The 21,218-nt window shown below is 38.7% G+C and overlaps 1 long non-coding RNA gene across 1 annotated transcript; it reads right to left on the bottom strand.

The window, feature by feature from the left end:
* Positions 1-2,689: 2,689 nt before the first annotated feature.
* Positions 2,690-11,468, bottom strand: LOC114027000. Its single transcript, XR_003567192.1, has 3 exons — positions 11,329-11,468; positions 8,898-9,094; positions 2,690-4,519 (listed from the first exon to the last, which is right to left on the bottom strand). It is a non-coding gene; the product is annotated as an uncharacterized LOC114027000 (long non-coding RNA).
* Between the last annotated feature and the right edge of the window lie 9,750 nt (positions 11,469-21,218).

The raw sequence follows: 21,218 nt of genomic DNA on the forward strand, positions 1-21,218 counted from the left end.
ATGATACTATTATTTCCTTCTGACATGCAGGATTATCTGATCTTGTCATTTCCTCAAATATTTCTTAAAAGTTCCCACTCTGATTCCAATTCCTTTAGGAGGGTTAGATGCTATTGAGGATCCTACCCTATACATGTAAATATAAGTAATAACACTTTTGCAGGTAGAAGGCTTTCTACTCTGGAGTTTAATAGTTATACAAATGAATTTACTTTTAAGAGGCTGACTTTCATTCCAATTATCATAAAAGACTTGGGAGGATCCGTAGGTAATTAATTCCAAAACAGTGCATATGAACAAGTTGTTTACAATAAAACATGTTTGTACCACAGGACACACAGCATAAACAGGTATTATTTCTATAATAGTAGTAAACTTGAAATGAAATTGAGTTTTCCATTAATGCAAAAATATTCCATAAATTACCTCCCTCCAAGAAAATTGCCCTGAAATTCTTTTCCCCAAACTGAAGATGTCTCTGATTTAGTTTCAGTAGTTAACAGAATAACAGCTAGGTCCCTCAATCAGTTCTACAATACCCAATTATTCTTACATCATTTTGAAACATTTAAGGACCTTATTCCATACAGACATATGTCTAGCAACAGGCAGATGTCTAGGCCAAATATCCATATACTAAGTTGCTTAAGAAACAGAAAGTAGGGGAAGCTAGGTGGTACAGTGGTTAGAGCACTGGCCTTGGAGTCAGGAGGACCTGAGTTCAAATCTGGCCTTAGACACATAACACTCACTATCTGTGTGACTCTGGGCAAGTCATTTAACCCCAATTGCCTTACCAAAAAAAATATAATAACAAGGAATACAATCTTAGGCTGAATAGCTCAGATCTTAAACACACATTTTATTATAGTAGTTCAGATTTATCCCAGGCTTAGTCTATGAGATAATGATTCAACATTGTGTTTGTACCTTTGTTTCACAAACTTCTTGCCCCCTTTTTTTAATTATTCCCATGTCATTCAGAAAGAATGTTATATTTCAGGGATTTATTCTTTCACGTGACTGTGCAGAAGTACTAATTTACCCAACTGTTTGGGATACGGGATGACTACACATTCAGATTGAAAATAGCAAGATTTCATATACTTGCATTGTGCTCACATCTTTTACTGACTACTTGCTTTGATTACAGAAATATGCCATAAAAAGGGAAAACAAGGACATCACAGTTTTCCAATCATGTAGTATCAATTCCATCTCATAGCCATACTCAGGAATAGTCAGGTGGGAAGCATTCTTTTTCAAAGGAACATAATAGGGAAACTGAGTCAGGAGGCTTCCATCCTAGGCTGAGGCTAAGACTGTCCTCTCAGCTTTTCCAGATGCAGACCTCCACTTGTAACAGTCACATTCCCTCTGAGTAGCTTGTGGCATTTCTCTATTGACTATTGATTATAGATGGATTTTTATGATCCAGACAACTCAAAACACAATTCATTATAGTCCCAAGAGCTTTTGCCTCAGATGTCAAGTGTAACTAATTGAAAGTTTACCAGGACTCACATCTCAAATTTAAACTTGTCCCTATGCAAAAGCCAATCACTAGAGATCATTTCTATATACTTGCAAATTCTCAGCAAGCTAAGTTCTTCCTTTAGGAACTCCATAATCCAAACAAACTCCTTAGAGCTAAGTAATCAATTACCAGCTTTAGGTTTTAGCATTAAAACAATACAATTCTTGTAAGTGATAACCAAATTGTTTTAACTGTAACACAAAACAATAAACTTCAGATGACAGTTGTGTTTCCAGATCATATGAAAATTATTGATAGAAAAATGGGCTGGCTTACCACGTGCAGACGCTGACTGGGTGGCTTCTTTACCTTGACCCATCCTCTTTCACTCTCTCCCTAGGCTGTGTGCTGGAAGATATTTCCAGGCTGTAGGTGCTGCCCCTCCCCTTCCTTCCTTTAGCCAGGTAGGGGAAGGTGAATTTGCAGGTGGGAGTGGAAGGGTGAAACTCTCTTTTTCTAATCTGATCTGGGATGAGAGGGATTAACAGAAAAACCTGGGGCTGTTTGGAATCCCCTGGATGAGATACCCTCTTGACTCAGGGGAGGGAATGGGGGGAAGGGAGAGACAAGATTATAAGGAGGTTGTTTCAAAACTCCTTAATGTAAGAAATAACTCATTCAGACTCAGGAGGGATAAAGTTAAAAACCCAGTTTATTACGTAGTTGGACATAGGTGTCCTATTGAATTCAACAGGACAATAGGACATATTCAATAGGACATAGGTGTCCTATTGAATAGGACACACTGTACCAGAGTAAGAGTTCACCATCTCTAATCTTGGCCGCAAAGTCCCTCCTCTGTTTCCCTCGTTGGCTGAGTACTCTGGAGTGTACAACTTTCTGGTACGCCTATTACACATTACCCCTTGATGTCTTTCCTCCTTCTATATACATCAAATGTTCAGAAAATGGCATCTTAGCCCCGCCTGGAGGTGAAGTTAGTATTCACAAGCTCTTAAGCACTCTAAGCAAAGCTTAACCTTTGTCCTACTTACTGACTTCTAATAGCAAAACAAGGTTAAGAGGAGCTGTATCCCATTTTACTTAGTTACTTTTCTAGGAGTTGTTTCAATTTTGTAGAAACAAATGTTTTTGTTGTATCTCTCAATTTCTCCCTCTCTCTTTTAATATGGGTTTTGTTTCCATAATTTCTTATTTTCCTTTTTAGCCCTTTTCTCAAAATTTTCCAGAAGTTTTAAACATTCCTTCTCCTCCCTTTCTTCTCTAGAACTGGGTTTTCTTTTTACTACCACAACTGAGCAACTTAACAATTTGCATCCCCTCTACCACACTGAAATAAGCCTTATCAGTAAAGGAATCAAGCAAGGTATAAATGATAATCCCTCTAATCCCAACATAATTATCATTCCAAGTTGCTTCCACCATGACCCTGTCAGCCAATTAAACCAGTTTGAGTCAAACCATCCTTTCCGCTTTTGAACTGGCACATGTGCCACTTTACGAATGTTTTGTAGCCAGATTTTTAACTATTTGCCCATTATCATCAATTTGTAGACAGCAATTACTCATATTGAATTTTCTACAAACTCCCCCTTCTCCTGCTAGAAGATAATCTAATACTAATCTATATTGATACACAGCTGCCCATGTCTAGGTGGCTTGATCAGCAGGTAGTTCTGTGCAGTTTGGTAAGTTATAATTTTATATAGTTATAATTATAAATAATCCACTGTCTGGAGCCCAATTAATCTATTAAGGAGATAGATGGGAGTTCTATATCCCCACCTCCCATCTTGGGCCCAAGTTGCTGGTCCATAAGTTTGAATTGTTTTTTCAGGTGGCCATTCATTCCCCCAACCACTGGCATCTCCTGACTGGGTAATGCTGGTATCTAAGGTTCTTTTCTGTCTTTGGAAATCATCATATAATGGGATCCCAAGGTCATGCCCCTTTGGTCCTTCTAAAAAGAAAAAGGCTGATCTTACTAATCCAATATAACATACTTCTGTCCAATTAAAAGGTAGGTGGGTGTAACTACAATCCCCACTAGGTGTGCCATCTTCAGATGAGCAGGAGAGCCAAGTACTGTTGGGACACTTAATATGTATACTACTCCTTTGATCTCTCTATTTTGTGCAATTAATGGGGCAACCACTTTCTCCTCTACAGTCCTCTCCCCAGGAGAAGGTCTACTCACAGCCACTTTCTCCCTGGTTCTCTCCTGCTCCTGTTTGGTTCAGGCAATATTGTCCTCAAACACTCCTAACCAAGGGTCAACTATGTTTTTCTGCTTGGTTCCAGAAACCAGTGTCACTCCTTACCTCTGACAGGTTACTAAATATCCAACCCAGACTCAAAGGTACTGGGTACCATGGCCACAATTCCGCTGTTTCAGGATCTACACAGACCCAATAACCGCTCAGGTCGAAAGTGTTAGTCACTATTTTGGCTAGTTGTAAAAAGGCAATGGGAAGAGGCACAGGATGGGCCAGACCAGGGAGGATTAGGACTGCTATCACTAAATATGACAATGGAAGTATTTGCGAAGTTCTGCCATAATTCTCTATATAGCTGTTTTTATAATTCCTAATACTACACACACAGGAGCCCTACACCTATCATCCCTAACTAGCTCTTTCAATAAATGGATCCCTTCTCTAAGTTTCTCGCAAATGGCTACCAAGAATATTACTACAAGTATAAGAAACAATACTGTAAACACAAGAATGATCAATCCAGGGTCTTTTGATATCCCCTTCCTTCCCGGATCAGGGCAACTTTGAATAGTCCATTCCTGGGGTTCATCCACTGGTCCTTTGACTCTGGTATAATGTGTCCACTCCTTTTTGGCTGTCCAGATTGCTGTTTCTGTGATCAGCAACACTTGGTAGGGTCGTTCCCAGTCAGGCTGAAGTTTGGTCTCCTTCCAGGATTTGAGCAGTACCCAGTCCCCTGGTTTGTATTTATGTACTGTGAATCTCAATGGTGGAGTCTGAGCCAGAAGTCTTTTCTTCCTCAAATCTGAAAATATAGTGGACAGTGCCAGTACATAGTTCCTCAAAAATCTATCTTTTGTCTCAAAAGTAGGGATGTCTCCCTGCCCTTCTGGATAAGGTAACCCAAACAACATTTCAGAAGGTGATACATCAAGATCTTTCCTAGGTGAAATTCTAATTCTTAGTAAAGCTATTGGAAGGCATTTAGTCTTGGGCAATTTTGTTTCTAATGTTAATTTGGAAATGTGTTTTTTTAAGAGTCTGATTAATCCTTTCTATCTTCCCAGGTGAGGGACAGTGCCAAGGGATATGAAATTCCTAATTTATTTCCAAATAATCCATTATTTGCTGTAAAATTCAGGGTGTAAAATGACTACCATTGTCTGAATCTATATTTTCTACTAAACTATATTGTGGAATTATATGTTCCAAAATTATCTTAGATACACTTGCCACCTTAGTATTAGGCAAAGGATAAGCTTTGACTCATCTAGTTAAATGGTATTTTCTGAAAGCTAGATCACACATTGCTTGCACTCCCTAATGACTTCCTTGATGTAGAATTGATAAAATTTATCTCATGATTTGTTTATTAACCATTTCTCTCCCATTTTAGAATAACCAACGACCTTGATCAGTTTCAATTGCCACAAATTTAATCAAATCTTTCTTTTCGACTTCCGTAAACACAGGGATCACTTTTGTCTCAGGGACTTGGGGGATTAACACATGCATTTTTGTAGATTCCATAGGCAAGATGTCTTCCTTAGCCTTCTCATCTACTAATCTGTTCCCCTTTGCTTCAAATATTCCTTTTTGGTGGCCATTCACATGTACTACGGATACTGGTAACAGTAAGTTGGTCAGTACCTGCTTTGCCAATTCTTCATGTATTAATTCCTTCCCTTTGGTGTCTATCATTTCCCTTTTATACCAAATTCTTCCAAATGTATGAACTACTCCATAAGCATACTTGGAGTCGGCACATATAGTATCCTCCTTTCCTTCCAACAACTTTAGAGCCTGATTGAGGGCCCATAATTCATAAGTTTGAGCTGACTAATTATTAGGTAATCTATCAGATTCCTCTCAAGAGTTACTTTCACCATCAATGACAGCATATCCATTATATCTTTTCTCCTCTATTACTCTGGAAGATCCATCAATGAAAAGACAACGCCCCTCATGGAGAGGGATGTCTCGTAAGTCTGGACATACACTTGTTTGATAGTCTTATGATGTCAAGGCAATTATGTTCCAAATTTTCATATTCTGTCTCTCCTTTTTGAAGGAAAGAGGCAGGATTGATACAAGATTCAGTCACTAATACTAAATCATCCTTTTCCACATATTGTAATTTCTTTTTTGACATGCTAAGACCTTCCTTCCTGAGGAAATTTAGTAAAATGTTTGTTGCTTCCACTACTTTATTTTTCTTTTGTCCTGATATCAATAGATCATCTACATATTAAAATAAAGTGATTCCTTTTGGCACTGGAAATTTTTCTAATAATTGCTCCAAAATGTGCCCAAATAAATTTGGGGATTCTGTAAATCCTTAAGGTAGAACAGTCCACCTAAATTGTTGTTTTCTTCTTGTAAGGGGATTCTCCCATTCAAAGGCAAATAAATCTTTTCTTTCTGGAGCTAGGGGGCAGGTGCAGAAGGCATCCTTTAAATGCACTACACTAAACCATCCATCCTGGTGCAGAAGTTTTCCCATGATAGTATAAGGATTCGGGACCACTGGATGCCTTACTGAAACTATTTTATTAACTGCCATATGTCCCAGACTAAACAATAGGACTCATCAGGCTTATGGACTGGCAAAATTGGAGTGTTATATGGAAACATGCAAGGTTCCAATAACTTGTCCTTTATTAATCCCTCAATAACCAGCTGCAGCCCCTTCCTCCCTTCCATGGGAATGGGGTATTGCTTCACCCACACCACTTGACCTTCTTTCTTCATGGTATTGCTTTCTCTAACCCAAACTATTGGATCTATTTGCCTCTCTTCTTCTATTAGTAATGCTATTTTCACTTGTATTTCCTGGTTATACACTTCCATTTTAAAATTCAATTTCACTATTAAATCCCTCCCTAATAAATTACTCCCTGCCTCAGGAATAAATAGCAGGTGTCCAATTATCTCTTTTTCTTTTAATTTTAGTTTAATAGGTTCAGATATGGGTACCGAGAATCCCTCTCTCTTAACCCTCAAGACTATAAGTTTCTGTGTAGAAAATTTTACCCCTTCTTGTTTGAAATTCAGAGATGACCTAGTTGCCCCAGTGTCCACTAAATAGACTACCTCTCCCTCCCATGGTCCCACCTTTAAGTTTATCAAGGGCTCCAGGTGGGACCAACTATTCAGAAGCCCCTGACCTCCCCATTCCTCATCAAAAATCATGAGAGGCCGGGCAGCTAGGTGGCACAGTGGATAAAGCACTGGCCCTGGAGTCAGGAGGACCTGAGTTCAAATTAGGTCTCAGACCAGACACTTGACACTTAATAGCTGTGTGACCCTGGGTAAGTCACTTAACTCCAATTGCCTCACCAAAAAAACAAAACAAAGAAAAAAAATCATGAGAGGTGCTAGTTTTTCTTCCTCCTTTAGTTCAGGACATTCCCTCTTAAAGTGTCCAAATTTTCCACAATAGAAGCATCTGGCTGAATTAAAGCGGTTATAATTTGGCCTACCTCTGCCCCTCCCTCTTCCTTTTCCTCTTCCTGCCCTCATCCATTCTCTTTGTGGAGCCTTCCTCCCTTTCTTTCTCTTTCCTCTTCCATTTCCTGATCCTTCCCCATTCAACCTCTTAACCACCTCATCCAAGGCTGAAACCATGATTTTGGCTCTCTGCTTCGTTTTCCCTCTTTACAAATACTTTCTATGTCTCCTTAAGCAACTTGTCTAATGGTTTCTTACTCCATCTATCAATTTTCTGCATCTTTTTCTGGATGTCTGGCCAAAATTTGTTGACAAAATTGACCTTTAACAAGCTTTGAGTCACCCTCGACTCAGGGTCCATACCTGAGTACTTTCTCATTTTTGATCTCTAAGTCTTTTCAGGAATGCAGAGGGGGACTCATTTTTCTCCTGTTGAATTTTAAAGATTTTGTTGAAATTTTGAGACTTAGGTACAGCTTCTTTGACTCCTTTAATTATCAATTGTCTCAGATCTCTCATTTTTCTAGTATCTACTGGGTCATTGCTGTCCCAAATAGGGTCAGTATTTGGATATTTTTGTCCTGCAGCTAGAACTCCTGGGGCAGACGGATTATTCCTCTCCCATTCTCTCAGGGCTGCCCTCCTAATCATCCCCCTCTGTTCCTTTGAGAACAATATATTCATAATTGCCATCATTTCAGACCAGGTATAAAAATTGGAGCCTAAAAATTGGTCTAAGCCAATTGGGTCCTCTGTCAGAGATTTCATTTCTTTCTTAAAATTCCTAACTTCAGTACTTATTAAAGCGGCATTTAAATATCCACTCTTCCCTTGACCCACTGGAACCACCCTTAAAGGGTATAATTTAGGTTCCTCTTTCTCTTTAGAAAGAAGGGGGTAATTCTGGAGATCCTTCTGACATTGTTCCAATTCTTTCCTTAATTTAGTAAAGGTGGGAACACTACATGCCCCTAAACCTTCTGGATCTCTCTGCAAGTTCTCAGCTTTCTTTCCCTAAAACCCAGATCCTGATTCCTGAAATTCAGGTCTTTCCCTTAGATTTATCAAATCCATATCTGAAATTCTGGGTATAGAAGGAGTATAAGGGGGCAGAAGGGCAAGAAGGAGGTCCCATTTCTGAGAATCTTCCTCCTTTTTGCATTCACATTTTCCTTTTTCCTACATCTTAAGTGGAAACAATTTGACAGAACTCTTTCCTTTCCAGCAGGAGGAATAATCAGACTCCTTCTGATTGAAAGGATCTTTATTATTCACAAAAAACATTTAATATTTGACATAACCCAAGCCTCATCTGCTCCGTATTTTGGCGAAAACACTGCTGGCAGTAAAATACTCTGTCTAGACCAAGTAAAACAGCAATCCTTTATCATTTTCTTTTTATACTTCCCTCTTGTGCAAGAAGTATCTTTGCAATGTTTCAACATCCTTCATAAAGGGCTATCTGGAGGGATGTTTCCCAGAGAACTTCCTTTCTCCTTGCCTGGCACCTTAGTTCCCTGACTTCCTATCCTACCTATCTTCCTGAGATATTTTGAGTGTGAAAGATCCACCTCTTAATTAGAAGTTCAGATTTGCAAGTCTAAGCTTGCACCCTCAGAGCAAAGCCCTACATTCCTGTACTTCCAAAGTGTACCTCACACTCTCAGTCTCAGACCCCTGTAGGATAATTCCCCTATTGACAAGGTAATACTGAATAGTTCAAATTTTCTTACCTTGCCCCATATATGAGCTTACGCAGTGGCAGTGGTTTCTGTTCATCCTTCCTTTTCAATTAATCTTGGGTCCCCGCAGTTGGACAGAAAGGGCACTCACCCTCAATCCACAAGGCCATTAAAAATCAACGAGCATGATAAAAATCAGCTTCCTGCCCTTTGGTGATGATCGCCTCTCCATCGCAATGCTTGGTATCCTGGAGGAGCCCCCAAGGAATTGTGAGAAATAATTCATTTGGACTCAGGAGGGTTGAAGTTAAAAGCCCAGTTTATTATGCAGTTGCAACTCTAGGTGTTTATTTATCTCTAATCCCTAGCCCCAAAGTCCCTCCTCTGTTTCCTCACTGGCTGAGTACCCCAGAATGTACAACTTTCCAGTACGCCTATTACACATCTACTCCTTGACATGTCCTCTTCCCTCTTCATACATACCGTGTTCAGAAAATGGTGTCTTAGCCCCTCCTGGAAGTGGAGAAGCTAATATTTATAAGCCTATTAAGCATGCGTATTCTAAGCAAAGCTTTTGTCCTACTTACTAACTTCTTTCAGTAAAACAAGGTAAGAACAGCTTTGTTCTATTTTACCTAGTTACTTTTAGCAGTTGTTTCAATTTTATGGAATCTTTTGTTCTGATTAACTAACTTCTATCAGCAAAACCAGAGAAGACCTACTGTATCCTGTTTTACTTAGTTACTTCTCTAGTTGTTTGCTCCAAATTTATGGGAACAAACATTTTCGTTCTATCTCTCATTATGGTACCTGAAGCACAAACCATTGATTCTGTTTCTCTGAAAGCACCCATTTAAGGCTGATCCAAGGACACGACAAACCTAGAAATGAAACTTGGAAAATTCATAGTAGATTTGGACATATTTGTTATCATTATCAGATTAGTGCAACCAATTAGCTTACAAATGAAAATTTAGTAGACCTAAAAATCACGCAAAAAGATTTTGCAAAACATTTCTTTGTAAAAGGCATTTCCCTTTCTTTAAAAAAAAAAGCTTACAATTTATCCTGATGTTAAAAGGAATAATCACTAAACTTTCATGAAATAAATTAACTGGAAACATTAAAGATTGGAATTTATCAAAACCAAGTTGGTATAAAATATCTTTTAAGTATCACAAACCCCCAAAGTGCCATAAAACCAAAATTCTCAATAATCACAAATTACTAAATACCAAAAGGTGTTTACCTTGGGACGTTCAGTTTTTTCTAAGGTAAGAACATATTCAACTAAATTAGCCTTATCACAATAACAAAGTTTACCAGGTTTTTAAAAATTTACTCAGTAGGAATTCCACTGTATGACTAGGTAGTTCCAAAAATCCTTGTCTTAGTTAACATCCTCATAATCTGACAGTACAATTCTTAATCTAACAACATCTAGATTATAAGAGAAATTGCTTTCCTAACAACACAGATGATGAAATTGTTATACAAATTACACAATATAAGAAAATTTAGAAATATAACCATACTACAAGCAATTATCATGTATTTAAAACTTGAAACAGAACCAATTAATTACCCAACCAGTGACTTTAACTTAGTTAGATGAGCAAATCAGATCTGGATTCATAATCATGAGTGGTAACATTTTAATTTCTAAGGCCCAATACTCTTAGCACTTTAAAGGAAAAGATTATCATCCATAAGACATGTGGTGACAATTTTCAGCTCCAAATAACATTTTACTTCCTCGAGCTGGAGTTCCCAGTCCGTTTTATATTTGAGACTTATCAGATCCCTAGGCATTCCAACTCTCCATTCCCATCCTTCTGAGAATTTCGAGCTGCATATGCTAGAAAATGAGACCTCGAAATCAGGGCACAGGGACCCCCAAAGAAAATCAGGCATAGAGGTCCGAAGGGCATGGAGACTCTGCAACAAGGCACAGGGAACCCCAAAGAAAACCAGGCACAAAGGCCCACCTACCCGTCTCCCCAACATCCCATGGGGAAGGGGAAGGAACAATAAACAGTAAACCAGGGTGCAAGGGAGAAAAGCAGAGCAAGGTGCCTTTTCTTTAAGTTTTGGAGACTAAATTTCTTACTAAGCTTGTCTTGTTTAGAAATCCCCTTCACAAATTACTTTTTTAGATTACATTGAGGTCAGGCTGTGTTACAATGGAACACTAGGCACTTTTCCTTAAGATCTCCTTCCCTGAATTTACCATCCTAGCAGTCTCCTAGCAGCCTCTCGCTTGTCTTAGTGTCCCAAGACACACAAGAGGAAAAAAAATGTGACTGACTCAGTACAAGGGCGTCCCTTTCTTTATACAAGGGTCAACAGTGGGACTGACTGCCCAGAGGTCAGTGGAGCTTCAGATGCCACTGGCAGCGTCTCGGCCCTCCAGTGGTCTCTCAGCCAGGGAGACAGTAGGAGCAGAAAGGTCTAGGGAAGAGAACAAAAAAAGGTCGATTACCTGTTATTCCAGTGGCTAGGAGAAGATCAGCAGAGTCCAATTAATATTTGGACTCCCGGGTTTCGGTACCAATGTCTGCAGTTCTTAAGTTGCTTGGTTCTGCCAACTTGCTTTTTAAAAATCTTTGTTACAAAGGAAGACTTGAAGGGTGGCTGGGGAAGTACATACATAGGGAAATCAATGAATAGAAAACAAAAAGCATCAATAGTTTTTAAAATGGCAAGCTAAGGAAGATTGTATTTCAACCTGGAGGAAATATAGGGCCCAGTAAAGATTCTTGAACAGAAAGTGACATAGAACTGAGCTTTAAGAACTTTTTACCTTCTCAAGTCCCCATCCTTCAAGCTGTGCATTTCTTTTTTCCCTTCCCTGCAGAGCCAGAATTTATGCATATAATCATAGTATCTGAAAGTTAAAACTGATCTTAGAGGTTGTCTCAGCCAACCTCCTTATTTTACAGATGAGGAAACAAGCTCATGGAGGGAAAGTAATTTAATTAAGGCCAAATAGTGAGAGGTCTTCTTTTGGGTAAGGGGGTCTGGGAAGAACTTGAAATAGTTTCGGTATAATTATCATTTTGTTGCTTGGATAAGCATCTCACTCCCTGTCATCTTCCCCACAAGGCCCAGTGCTCCACAAGTCAGGCCAATTGGCTACTTGGCTGCTTCTCTCCCCCTGTGCTCATGTGTAGCTGGCGAGTTCTCCAAAGGAATTAACACGGGAAGGGAGGGTGGACTTTCTTGTATCTCACCCTTAAGCCTAGCATCGGCTCTGCACACAGGAGCCATTTAAGTGTTGGATAAATAAAAGATTGGGGGAAGTGGAGAGAAACAAAAGCCTCTCTTCCAACCCCGCCCCCGCGAAGGCGTGGTGGTCTGGCCTGGTGACTGGAGCAGACTCGCAGCGGGTACTGCCGGCGCGCGGAGCCTCTCCTGCCCTGCCCACTAGCCCCTAAGGCTGCCCGCGATGTCGGGAGTGGCCAGGCCTCTTCGCCTGAAGCTCCCAGGAGCAGTGGGCAGCCTGGCTGCTCCGACCCCCGCCTGGCTCCAGACCCCTCCCCCGACCTCTTCCTGCCCCAGAATCCCCAGCTTAGGCGAGTCCCAGCCAAAAAGTGGAAGTGGTGGAGACGCACCAGCAAGATAAGGAAAAGTAGTGGATGCTGGGATCGGCTTGGAATCCAGACTTCAACTCCGGGCAGCTCTTTTCTCCTCCATTTGGAATTCCACCTAGGGAACTATGCCCATTCTTTTACTCGTTCCTTTTGTCTCTTGCTGGTGCTGCTTCCAGTTGCCTACCTCCCCTTAACACCGACGGGCATTTCTACTTTGACTCCTGCTGGTATCCCTGCAGGTGAAACCAGTTTTGGATGTGCAGTTGCTGCAAAGGTGGAGGAAGTAACAATGCTCCAGGAAAGACTAGGCAAGGACTAACCCTGTCTGTGAACTGAAGTTGTTTTCCCTGTATAACTGATTATTCTGACCTCTCACTGCCTGAAAGCCAGCTGTGTTACATTTCCCTTTCTCCTCCAGGGTTTTCCAGTAGGGGTGGGTAGCCTTTCATCTCTGCCATTGGCGCAAGCCCTCACTGTGTTTCCCCAATTTTAGGGTTCCAATCACCCTGGTTCTATTTAGCAATTTAACAGATTAGCTTTTTACAATGGAATATTTACTCTTCCTCTGTCTGGTTTCTCCCAGACCCTTCATTTTAAGGAAGAAACCCAGCCCACTTACGACTTCATTCCTCATCAGTCTGTACTCCTTTCTCTGCAGGACTTCCTTGACAAATTCTTCTTACTGGCTACCTTCATCTTACCTCATCCACTCTCAGCTTTTTAATGTGTTATTAGAATATATTAGAATATAAGCTTCTTAAAGGAAAGGACTATCTTTCTACTTGTATTTGAATTCCCAGAGCTTAGCATATAATAAATATTTAATAAATGGGCGTGGTGTAGCCTTTTTATGGCTTCCCTCCTGGGCCAGTTGGAACATCTTGCCAGAAATCCTGGGCTCCACTGCCCTTATGGCTCCCAAATCAGGGCACTCCCCACACCTAGACCTGAAAAGGACAAATAAAACAAGACCAAATCCACAAGCCCATTTCTAGAGGCCACAGGACCTAAGAGAAGGGAAAGGTGGCTCTCAGGCCCTTCCTGCCTTCCTTCATTACTTCATGGTGTCCCTGCTGTGACTGAATTTGTCTTTCCTCCCTGAATGCCACCAGAAAAAGTGAGCAACTGTGCTTCAATCAGGTAGATTTAAAGACACATGCAGTTCATGCAGCCTATGGAAAGAGGCTTCATGAAGTAAAGGAATGCAGAGTATCTTCTAGAAGCAGGTCCCTGGTATCTTCTACATAGGTGCCTCCATCCTAGATGATCTGGGCATAAGTCAAACCTATCACACCAAGAAACAATAGAAATTTCTGCTTGCTTCTTTCCATGTGAGTTTATATAAGTAAGTAGAACCAGGAAAATGATGTGTAACAAGTGAAATTACTGCTGGATTCAGTGGGCTTGCCCTTTCCCTCTCCCTCAAAGGGTCCCTCTCAGCTCTGGACCTAGGGAAAATGACCTCCAAATTAGAGAAGTTAAACTCTTGTCTTTGGTTCATAGGACCCCTACCCTGGAGCCTGGGGCAAAATTACTTTAAGTCTGGCTCATGTTTAGGGGCTCATGGTTCGCTGAAAGTTGGCAGCTAAGTGGCACAGTGGATAGAGCACTAGAGTCAGGAAAACCTGAGTTCCAATCTGGTCTCAGACAATTACTAGCTGTGTGACCCTGGACACACTTAACTCTGTTTGTCTCATTTCCTCATCTGTAAAATGAGCTGGAGAAGGAAATGGCAAACTACTCTAGTATCTTTGCCAAGAAAACCACAAATGGGGTCACAAAGAGTCAGACACAACTGAAAAAGCTTGAACAACAATAAAGAAGAAAAAAGTTACTCCTACTTACAATATAAATCAACTACAGGACAGCTATTTATTTCTTCTATATCAAAGAAATGCTAAACACAAGTCTCTTACAGATGCGCATTAACAAAGAGTTATACCACCCTACATACACACACACACACACACACACACACACACACACACATGCGCGCGCTCATGCGCGCACGCATGAAAATGAACAACTAAAACATTTAGGGCAGCTAGATGGCACAGCACAGAGAGTGCTGGGCCTGGAGTGAGGAAGACTTTTCTGAGTTCAAATCTGGCCTCAGACATGTACTAGCTCTGTGTCCCTTGGCAAATCATTTAACCCTGTTTGCCTCAGTTTCCCCATATGTAAATGAGCTGGAGAAAGAAATGGCAAACCACTCTAGTATTTTTGCCAAGAAAACCCCAAATGGGGTCATGAAAAGTCAGACAATAACAAACAACAGAACAACAACAAACTTGAAGCTGTTTTCAGAGCTAATGAATACTTCAGAACTAACGAATATTACATTTCACCTCAGCCCTGTGAAAAGAATTCCTTCCAGATTCGTGTCTTCTGGAAAGCCAGGCCAGGTATTGAGATCATCTTCTCTAAGAAGAACTGTTGGCTGTTGTCCTTTCTTCTCAAAGAGAACCAAAATGACATCATTATGTTGAGGTTAAGGTATAGTGATGGCTGATCAGACCAATATGAGCTTGGAAGGCTCTCCCATAGGTTGGGCACAAGTAATCCACATGAACATTTGGAGTAGAGATGTCTCTAAATTTGCACATCTCACATTTCTTTTCAGCTGCTGCAATTCTGCTTCCCTCACAGAGCACACCAGCTTTTTTTGATGTGGGCACGCCATGCTAAGTAGTTCTGTGCCAGTGTCTCCCATGTCTCACAATCAATTCCAAAGTTTTTCAGAGAGATCTTGAGAGTGTCCTTCTTCTGACTTCCACGTGAGCACTTGCCTTGTGTGAGTTCTCTGTGAAATAGTCTTTTAGGCAAACATATGTTTGGCATTTGAACAATGAGGCCAGTCCATTGGAGTTGTGTTCTCTGTGGTAGAGTTTGAATACTTGACAGTTTAGCTGGAGAAAGGACTTCAGTGTCTAGTACCTTATTTTTCCAGGTGATCTTCACTGTAGTGTATGTAGAGAGGGAAAATCAAATACCAACCAAGGACCAAGGACTTCTAGATTTCTCAAACTCAGAAGATTGCCTCCAAGACTAGACAAATCCATCTCAATATTGCTATTCAGTCACCTCTGCTCAGGCAAGAAAACACAAAGCAGAAAAGGCAGCCAGTTCTCTAAGATCCAGTCTCAGGCTCACCTAAATTTCTGCCAGGGTAGGGGAAAGGGGCTCCTTCCCCACTTTTCATTGGAAGACCAAGGAGAGAAAACACCTTGCCACACAGTTTAAAGAGGAAGAAACAGAGCCAAAAGTTGCTTCTCCTTTTTTAAACTGAAATCCCTCCCCTTCCACAATCATAGGGCTAAGGGACCAACAAGGTGATTGTTTCATCACCCTAAAACATCCAAATCCTTTAGTACTGACCAAAGTACACATGGTTAGCCAGATGCAGACAGGACAATTCAGCACGTGGGATATAATCAGTGGTGTGTTAGACAGTTACAATGTTTAACTACTAGCTCTTGGGGTGGGGCGGGTTGTAGAGATAGAATGTATACAGGCAAACAACAAAATCATCATTATCAACAAAATACCAAATCAACAAATTTGTAGAGTTTGCCAATTTCTGAGGTGTAAGTGATAACACTGAAAATTTAACAATCAGCTCTCATGAGCCTGTAAGAGTTGCAATAGCACACCCTTGGGTGCAACTACCAGTGTGAATAAAACATTATTATAACAACAATGTAAAAGGAAAGAGGAAAAAGCAAGCAGGCAAGCAAAAATTATAGTGACCAAGACTAGAGAAAAATTGAGAAATTGAGCATCAGCTCAATCATGGGGTTTGAACCTTTTAGGACAAATAGAGAGATCAGCCCTAGACTGCAAAACCTTGGTGTGTGAATTCTAGATTCAGATATTCCTTGTATAACCTGGGTTTCAACCTTGGCATATTTTGCCACCTAATTGGTGGAAGAAATGATAATGAATTGTACACCTACTTGAGAATCAGAGTTGGTGTAAGAACTTTGGAAAAACATTCTGTATTTCTCATTATTGCTTTGAGAGGCACTTTTAAAAATTATATTTACTTGTTACAAGGAAGGATATTTATTCTTTTTTTCTCTGGGGATCTTTATTCTCTAGGGAGAACTGGAGAGGAAGTAGAGTTGCTGATAATATTAGGAAAAGAGGAAAATGAAACATTTAAAAATACTGTACACCGAAAGGAGCAGAAAGAAGTTCTGGAAGGGACACAGATGAGCAGGGCCATTTTCTGTCCAGCTGCTGAATAGCTGAAAAGATGTTGCCTTGTCCTTTCCACTCCTGCTTTTTACCTGTTTTCTACAGTTCTCTTAGGTCTGTAACTAAATCACTATTACCACAACTTCTGAAAAGTGCATCAATAGTCTACCTATTAATAGATTATTGTACTCACTATCTTTGTGATTTATCAGACCATCCTGCCCAATACTATCATATAGACGATATTTCCTCCTTTAAGATAGGGGCAGCTAGGTGGTGAAGTGGATAGAGCACTGGCCCTGGAGTTAGGAGGATCTGAGTTCAAATCTGACCTCAGAAACATGATATTCACTAGCTGTGTGACCCTGGGCAAGTCACTTAACCCCAATTGCCTCACCAAAAAAAAAAAAAGGTTTAAAAAAGATGTAAGCTCCTTGAGGGCAGGGATTGTTTGGTTCTTGTATTTGTACTCCCAGCACTTAGCATAATGCTTGGCACATAACCAGCAATTAATAAATGCTTTTCATTCATTTTTAGGCTGCAAATTCACCTAGACTCGTAAGTTACCTGAATTTATTAGCTCTAAAATCACATTTGTTCCTCCTCCTATTGGACACTCACTAGTTTGCAATCCTGATGGCAATTCACTACAGTAAATTTTTTTTACATATATACTTTAAAAAAAAAACTATACTTCAAAAGTGAATTGGTCCACAAGTTATATGCAAAAGTACACGTTACTCACTATGGAGTTTTATTGGATTTTCTTGCCATCAAATTGCTTGGTAAATTGTTTGGTAGGAACATAATAGAAAAAAAAAATCCAAGGTAAAAATAAAATGATTACTTACTATATTACAGATAGATACAGTTTTAAAAAACCAAATGAATATTGAGATAGCTTTTTCCTATTATGTTGCATGGGGGAAAATGTTTTGTTTGGCACACTGAATTAAACTTTAAAAAATAAAATGAAAATAAAACTTATTGCTGTTGGCATTTCAATTACATGTTGTAGATAAGCAACATTGAGATGAGGAATGGACAAATGTATTATTGGAGGGAAAATCAGAAGACACATACAAAAAAGATCTTTTGCCATTCAATGTATCTGTAATGCTTTCATCTACAAAAAAAGTTAAATTACTATTCACATTATGAATAAATTGCTAGTGAAGACTTTATTGGGCTCTAATTTTTAGTATCTATCCAGGAAATCCTGACTATAAAGACAAGGATTCCTTAAACAGCAAAATATTGTATTCATATAGTATGCTTTATTTAAATTTACTTTCTGTTTCCCTTTCAAGTTTTGGTGTAAAGTATGTGTGCATGTATTGCCCATTTAGGTTATGTATGCCCACATGAGTATATCTAGATGTGGCTGATAGGGAGGCATGAATAGTTATCTTTAGAATCTCCTCTTCCCACCCTTTTCCAAGGGCGATTTTGATTCTTGCCAGGAGAGAAGGCACCTTGAGACTGTCCATTCTGCTCTCCTTAGAGAGGGAGTACCAATCTAGAATTATATCTATTCACCATCATTATATCTATTCAATATCAATATTTTTAGTCTGTGGAAAAGAATTTAAGCTGTACTCCTGATTGCTATCCTTTAATGGGAAAGTAGTGCCCCAAGCTATATGTCAAAAGATTTGACTCCTTTCCCACCCAAATACCAGTTAAGCAAAGACCACATATAGGGAGGAAATAAACCCATTTATCCAAACTGATAGCAAACATGAATCAGAAAAGTTATCCATGAATGAAAATATACCAGACAATATACAGTGAATGAGTTCTCCCACTGAGAGCAAGTTATCTCACTTCAACCAAAAAAGAGTCCCAGATCTTACTCAAAAGGAAATTCCCAAAATCTCTAGTGTGATAAGTTAGGGATAGGAACATGATTGAGGTGCAAACTCTTCTACATATTGGCTTCTTCCTATAGTCTTTTCCCTCCTTTAGGAACTTCTACTTGAAGAAAATCTGGAATCACATGTCCTCTCTCAAAGCTGGAAGCCAGAAAACCAAGGCTCTCCTCTAAAGCTCTCAACAACTGTACACTTGCACAGACAAGGACCCCCTGAGTAATCAGTTTCCACCAATGAGAAGTCTTATGTAAATGAACTTGGAGCCCCTGGTTACTTCTTCCACCAAAGATTCATGGATATTCAGAAAATGATTTAAGTGTACTGGATAAGGTTGTAATTCTGGGCCTATGTGGGAAATGAAACCAGAAGAGATGAAGACTGTGCTAAAATTGGAATGGGTAGGTCAAAGTATAAATCATGGAAACAATAGATAATTCATTAAAGATAATGACAACAAACCAAAATTTGAGGGATGTAGCCAAAGCAATCCTTAGCAAAACATTTATATCTTTAAACACTCCCATCAATAAAAGAAAGAACAAATAAACAAATTGAGCTTATAACTAAAAACTAGAAAACCAAAAGGGTTTTTAAATGCCAATTAGATACCAAAATAGAAATCTTGAAAACTAAAGATAAGATTAAAAAGATTGAAAGCAAAAACAAACAAAAAACCCAAATCTCTAAATTAATAAATGATCCCAGGACTTAATTTAAAAACAAAACAAAACAATAGCATAGACAAACCATTAACTAATTTGATTTTTTAAAAAGAAAGAAGAAAACCAAATTGCCAGTATCAAAAATTATAAAGAGGAATTCTCAACAAATGAAAAAGAAACAAAGGAAATTATTAGAAATTATATTGTCAAATATGTGCCAATAAAACCGACAGAGTAAACAAAATGGATAAATAGATACAAAAATATAAAATTACAAGATTAATAGAACAAGAAAAAGAAGAATTAAATAACTCAATCTCAGAAAATAAATTGAACAAGCAATAAATGAGCTCAGAAAAGGAAAAACTCCAGGACCAGATGCATTTACAAGTGAATTCTACCTAGTATTTAAAGAACAATTAATTCCAATATTATATGAACTATTTGAAAAAATAGGAAAAGAGCCCTACTAAATTTCTTTTATGATACAAATATGGTCATGATATCTGAACCAGGGAGAGTCAAAACACAGAAAGAAAACTATGGACAAATATCTCTAATATTGGTATAAAATTTTAAAATAAATATTATCAAGATTATAGCAACATATCACAAAAATTATACACTGTGATGAGGTTTAATTTATACAAGGTATACATGGTTGGTTCAATGTTATGATAGGAAAACTATCAATATCATAGCCCATATTAATAACAAGAATAAAAATTGTGTAATTGTATTAATAGATGAAGAAAAGCTTTCGACAAATACAACTCCCATTCCTGTTTTTTAAAAAGATTAGAAAAACTAAGAATAAATGTATCTTTCATTAGTATAAGTAGAATCTCTATAAAACCAAGAGCCAGCATTATATGTAATGAGGATAAAGATCTAGGGTAAAGCAAGGATATCCATGATTACCATTGCTATTTGATGTGGTGCTAGAAGTACTAGCCATGGCAAGACAAGAAAAAGAAATAGAGGGAATAAGCATAAACAAAGAGGAATCAAAATGATCACTTTTTGCAAATGACATAATGGTATACTGACAGCCCCTACAGAGTCCATTAAAAATTAATTTAAATAACTAATAACATTAGCAAAGTTTCTGGATGTAAAGTAAGCCTCATAATCATCAGCATTTCTGTATATTACCAACAGAATCTAGCAAGAAGAGATAGAGAAATTCCATATAACTACAGAATCTATAAAATACTTGGAAGTCTGCCTGCCAATACATACATAGGAACTATATGAATACAATTACTATGTCTTCTTTACACAAACAAAGATAGATCTAAAAAACTGGAGACATTAATTACTCATGGGTAAGGCTGAATCAATATTGAAACTACTTAAAGCTTACTTTATAGAGCTAGAAAAAAATCATTCACCTGAAGGAATAAAAAGTAGAGTATAACAAAAGACGTAATGAAAATTATGCAGAGAAAAGGGCCCAAAGCAGTAGCAGGTCTTAAACTATACTACAAAACAATAATCATCAACATGATTTGTTGCTGGTTAAAAAAAAAAGTTGACTAGTGGAATAGATTAACTATATACCATATAGAAGCAAATAAAAATAGTAGTTTAGTATTTGATGAACCTTAAGATCTCAGCTTCTGGGGAAAGCTTCATTATTTGACAAAAACTGCTGGGAAAATTAGAAAGAAAATTGTATCGTTGTGGTATATTATTGAAAATCTGATTATTTTTATATTTTGGCCTTTGTGGGCTGGAGTTGCCTAAAATGTTTTGTGACTTATTTAAACTGGAAACTCATAGGGATCATTTGGTTTTATGATTAAGTACAAAAACTAAAAATTTGAAAAGAGGATATTGAAATATCAGTTGGGAGATTATAAGGTAATTAAGACTGTTCTTCTTTGTTGTCCGTGGTAATCTCCTGGTGAAGCTTTAAGGAGCAGCTTCTTGTGTCCTAGCTATTTTGCACTGAGGGGACCAGGAAATGTCATCAATGTTTTGAGACAAATCTTGAGTCTATTATATCTCAATGACAGATATAAGCGAGTGTGTGTGTGT

Source organism: Vombatus ursinus, unplaced genomic scaffold (assembly GCF_900497805.2).
Source record: "Vombatus ursinus unplaced genomic scaffold, bare-nosed wombat genome assembly UNPS02004704.1, whole genome shotgun sequence".
NCBI classification, from domain to species: Eukaryota; Metazoa; Chordata; class Mammalia; order Diprotodontia; family Vombatidae; genus Vombatus; species Vombatus ursinus.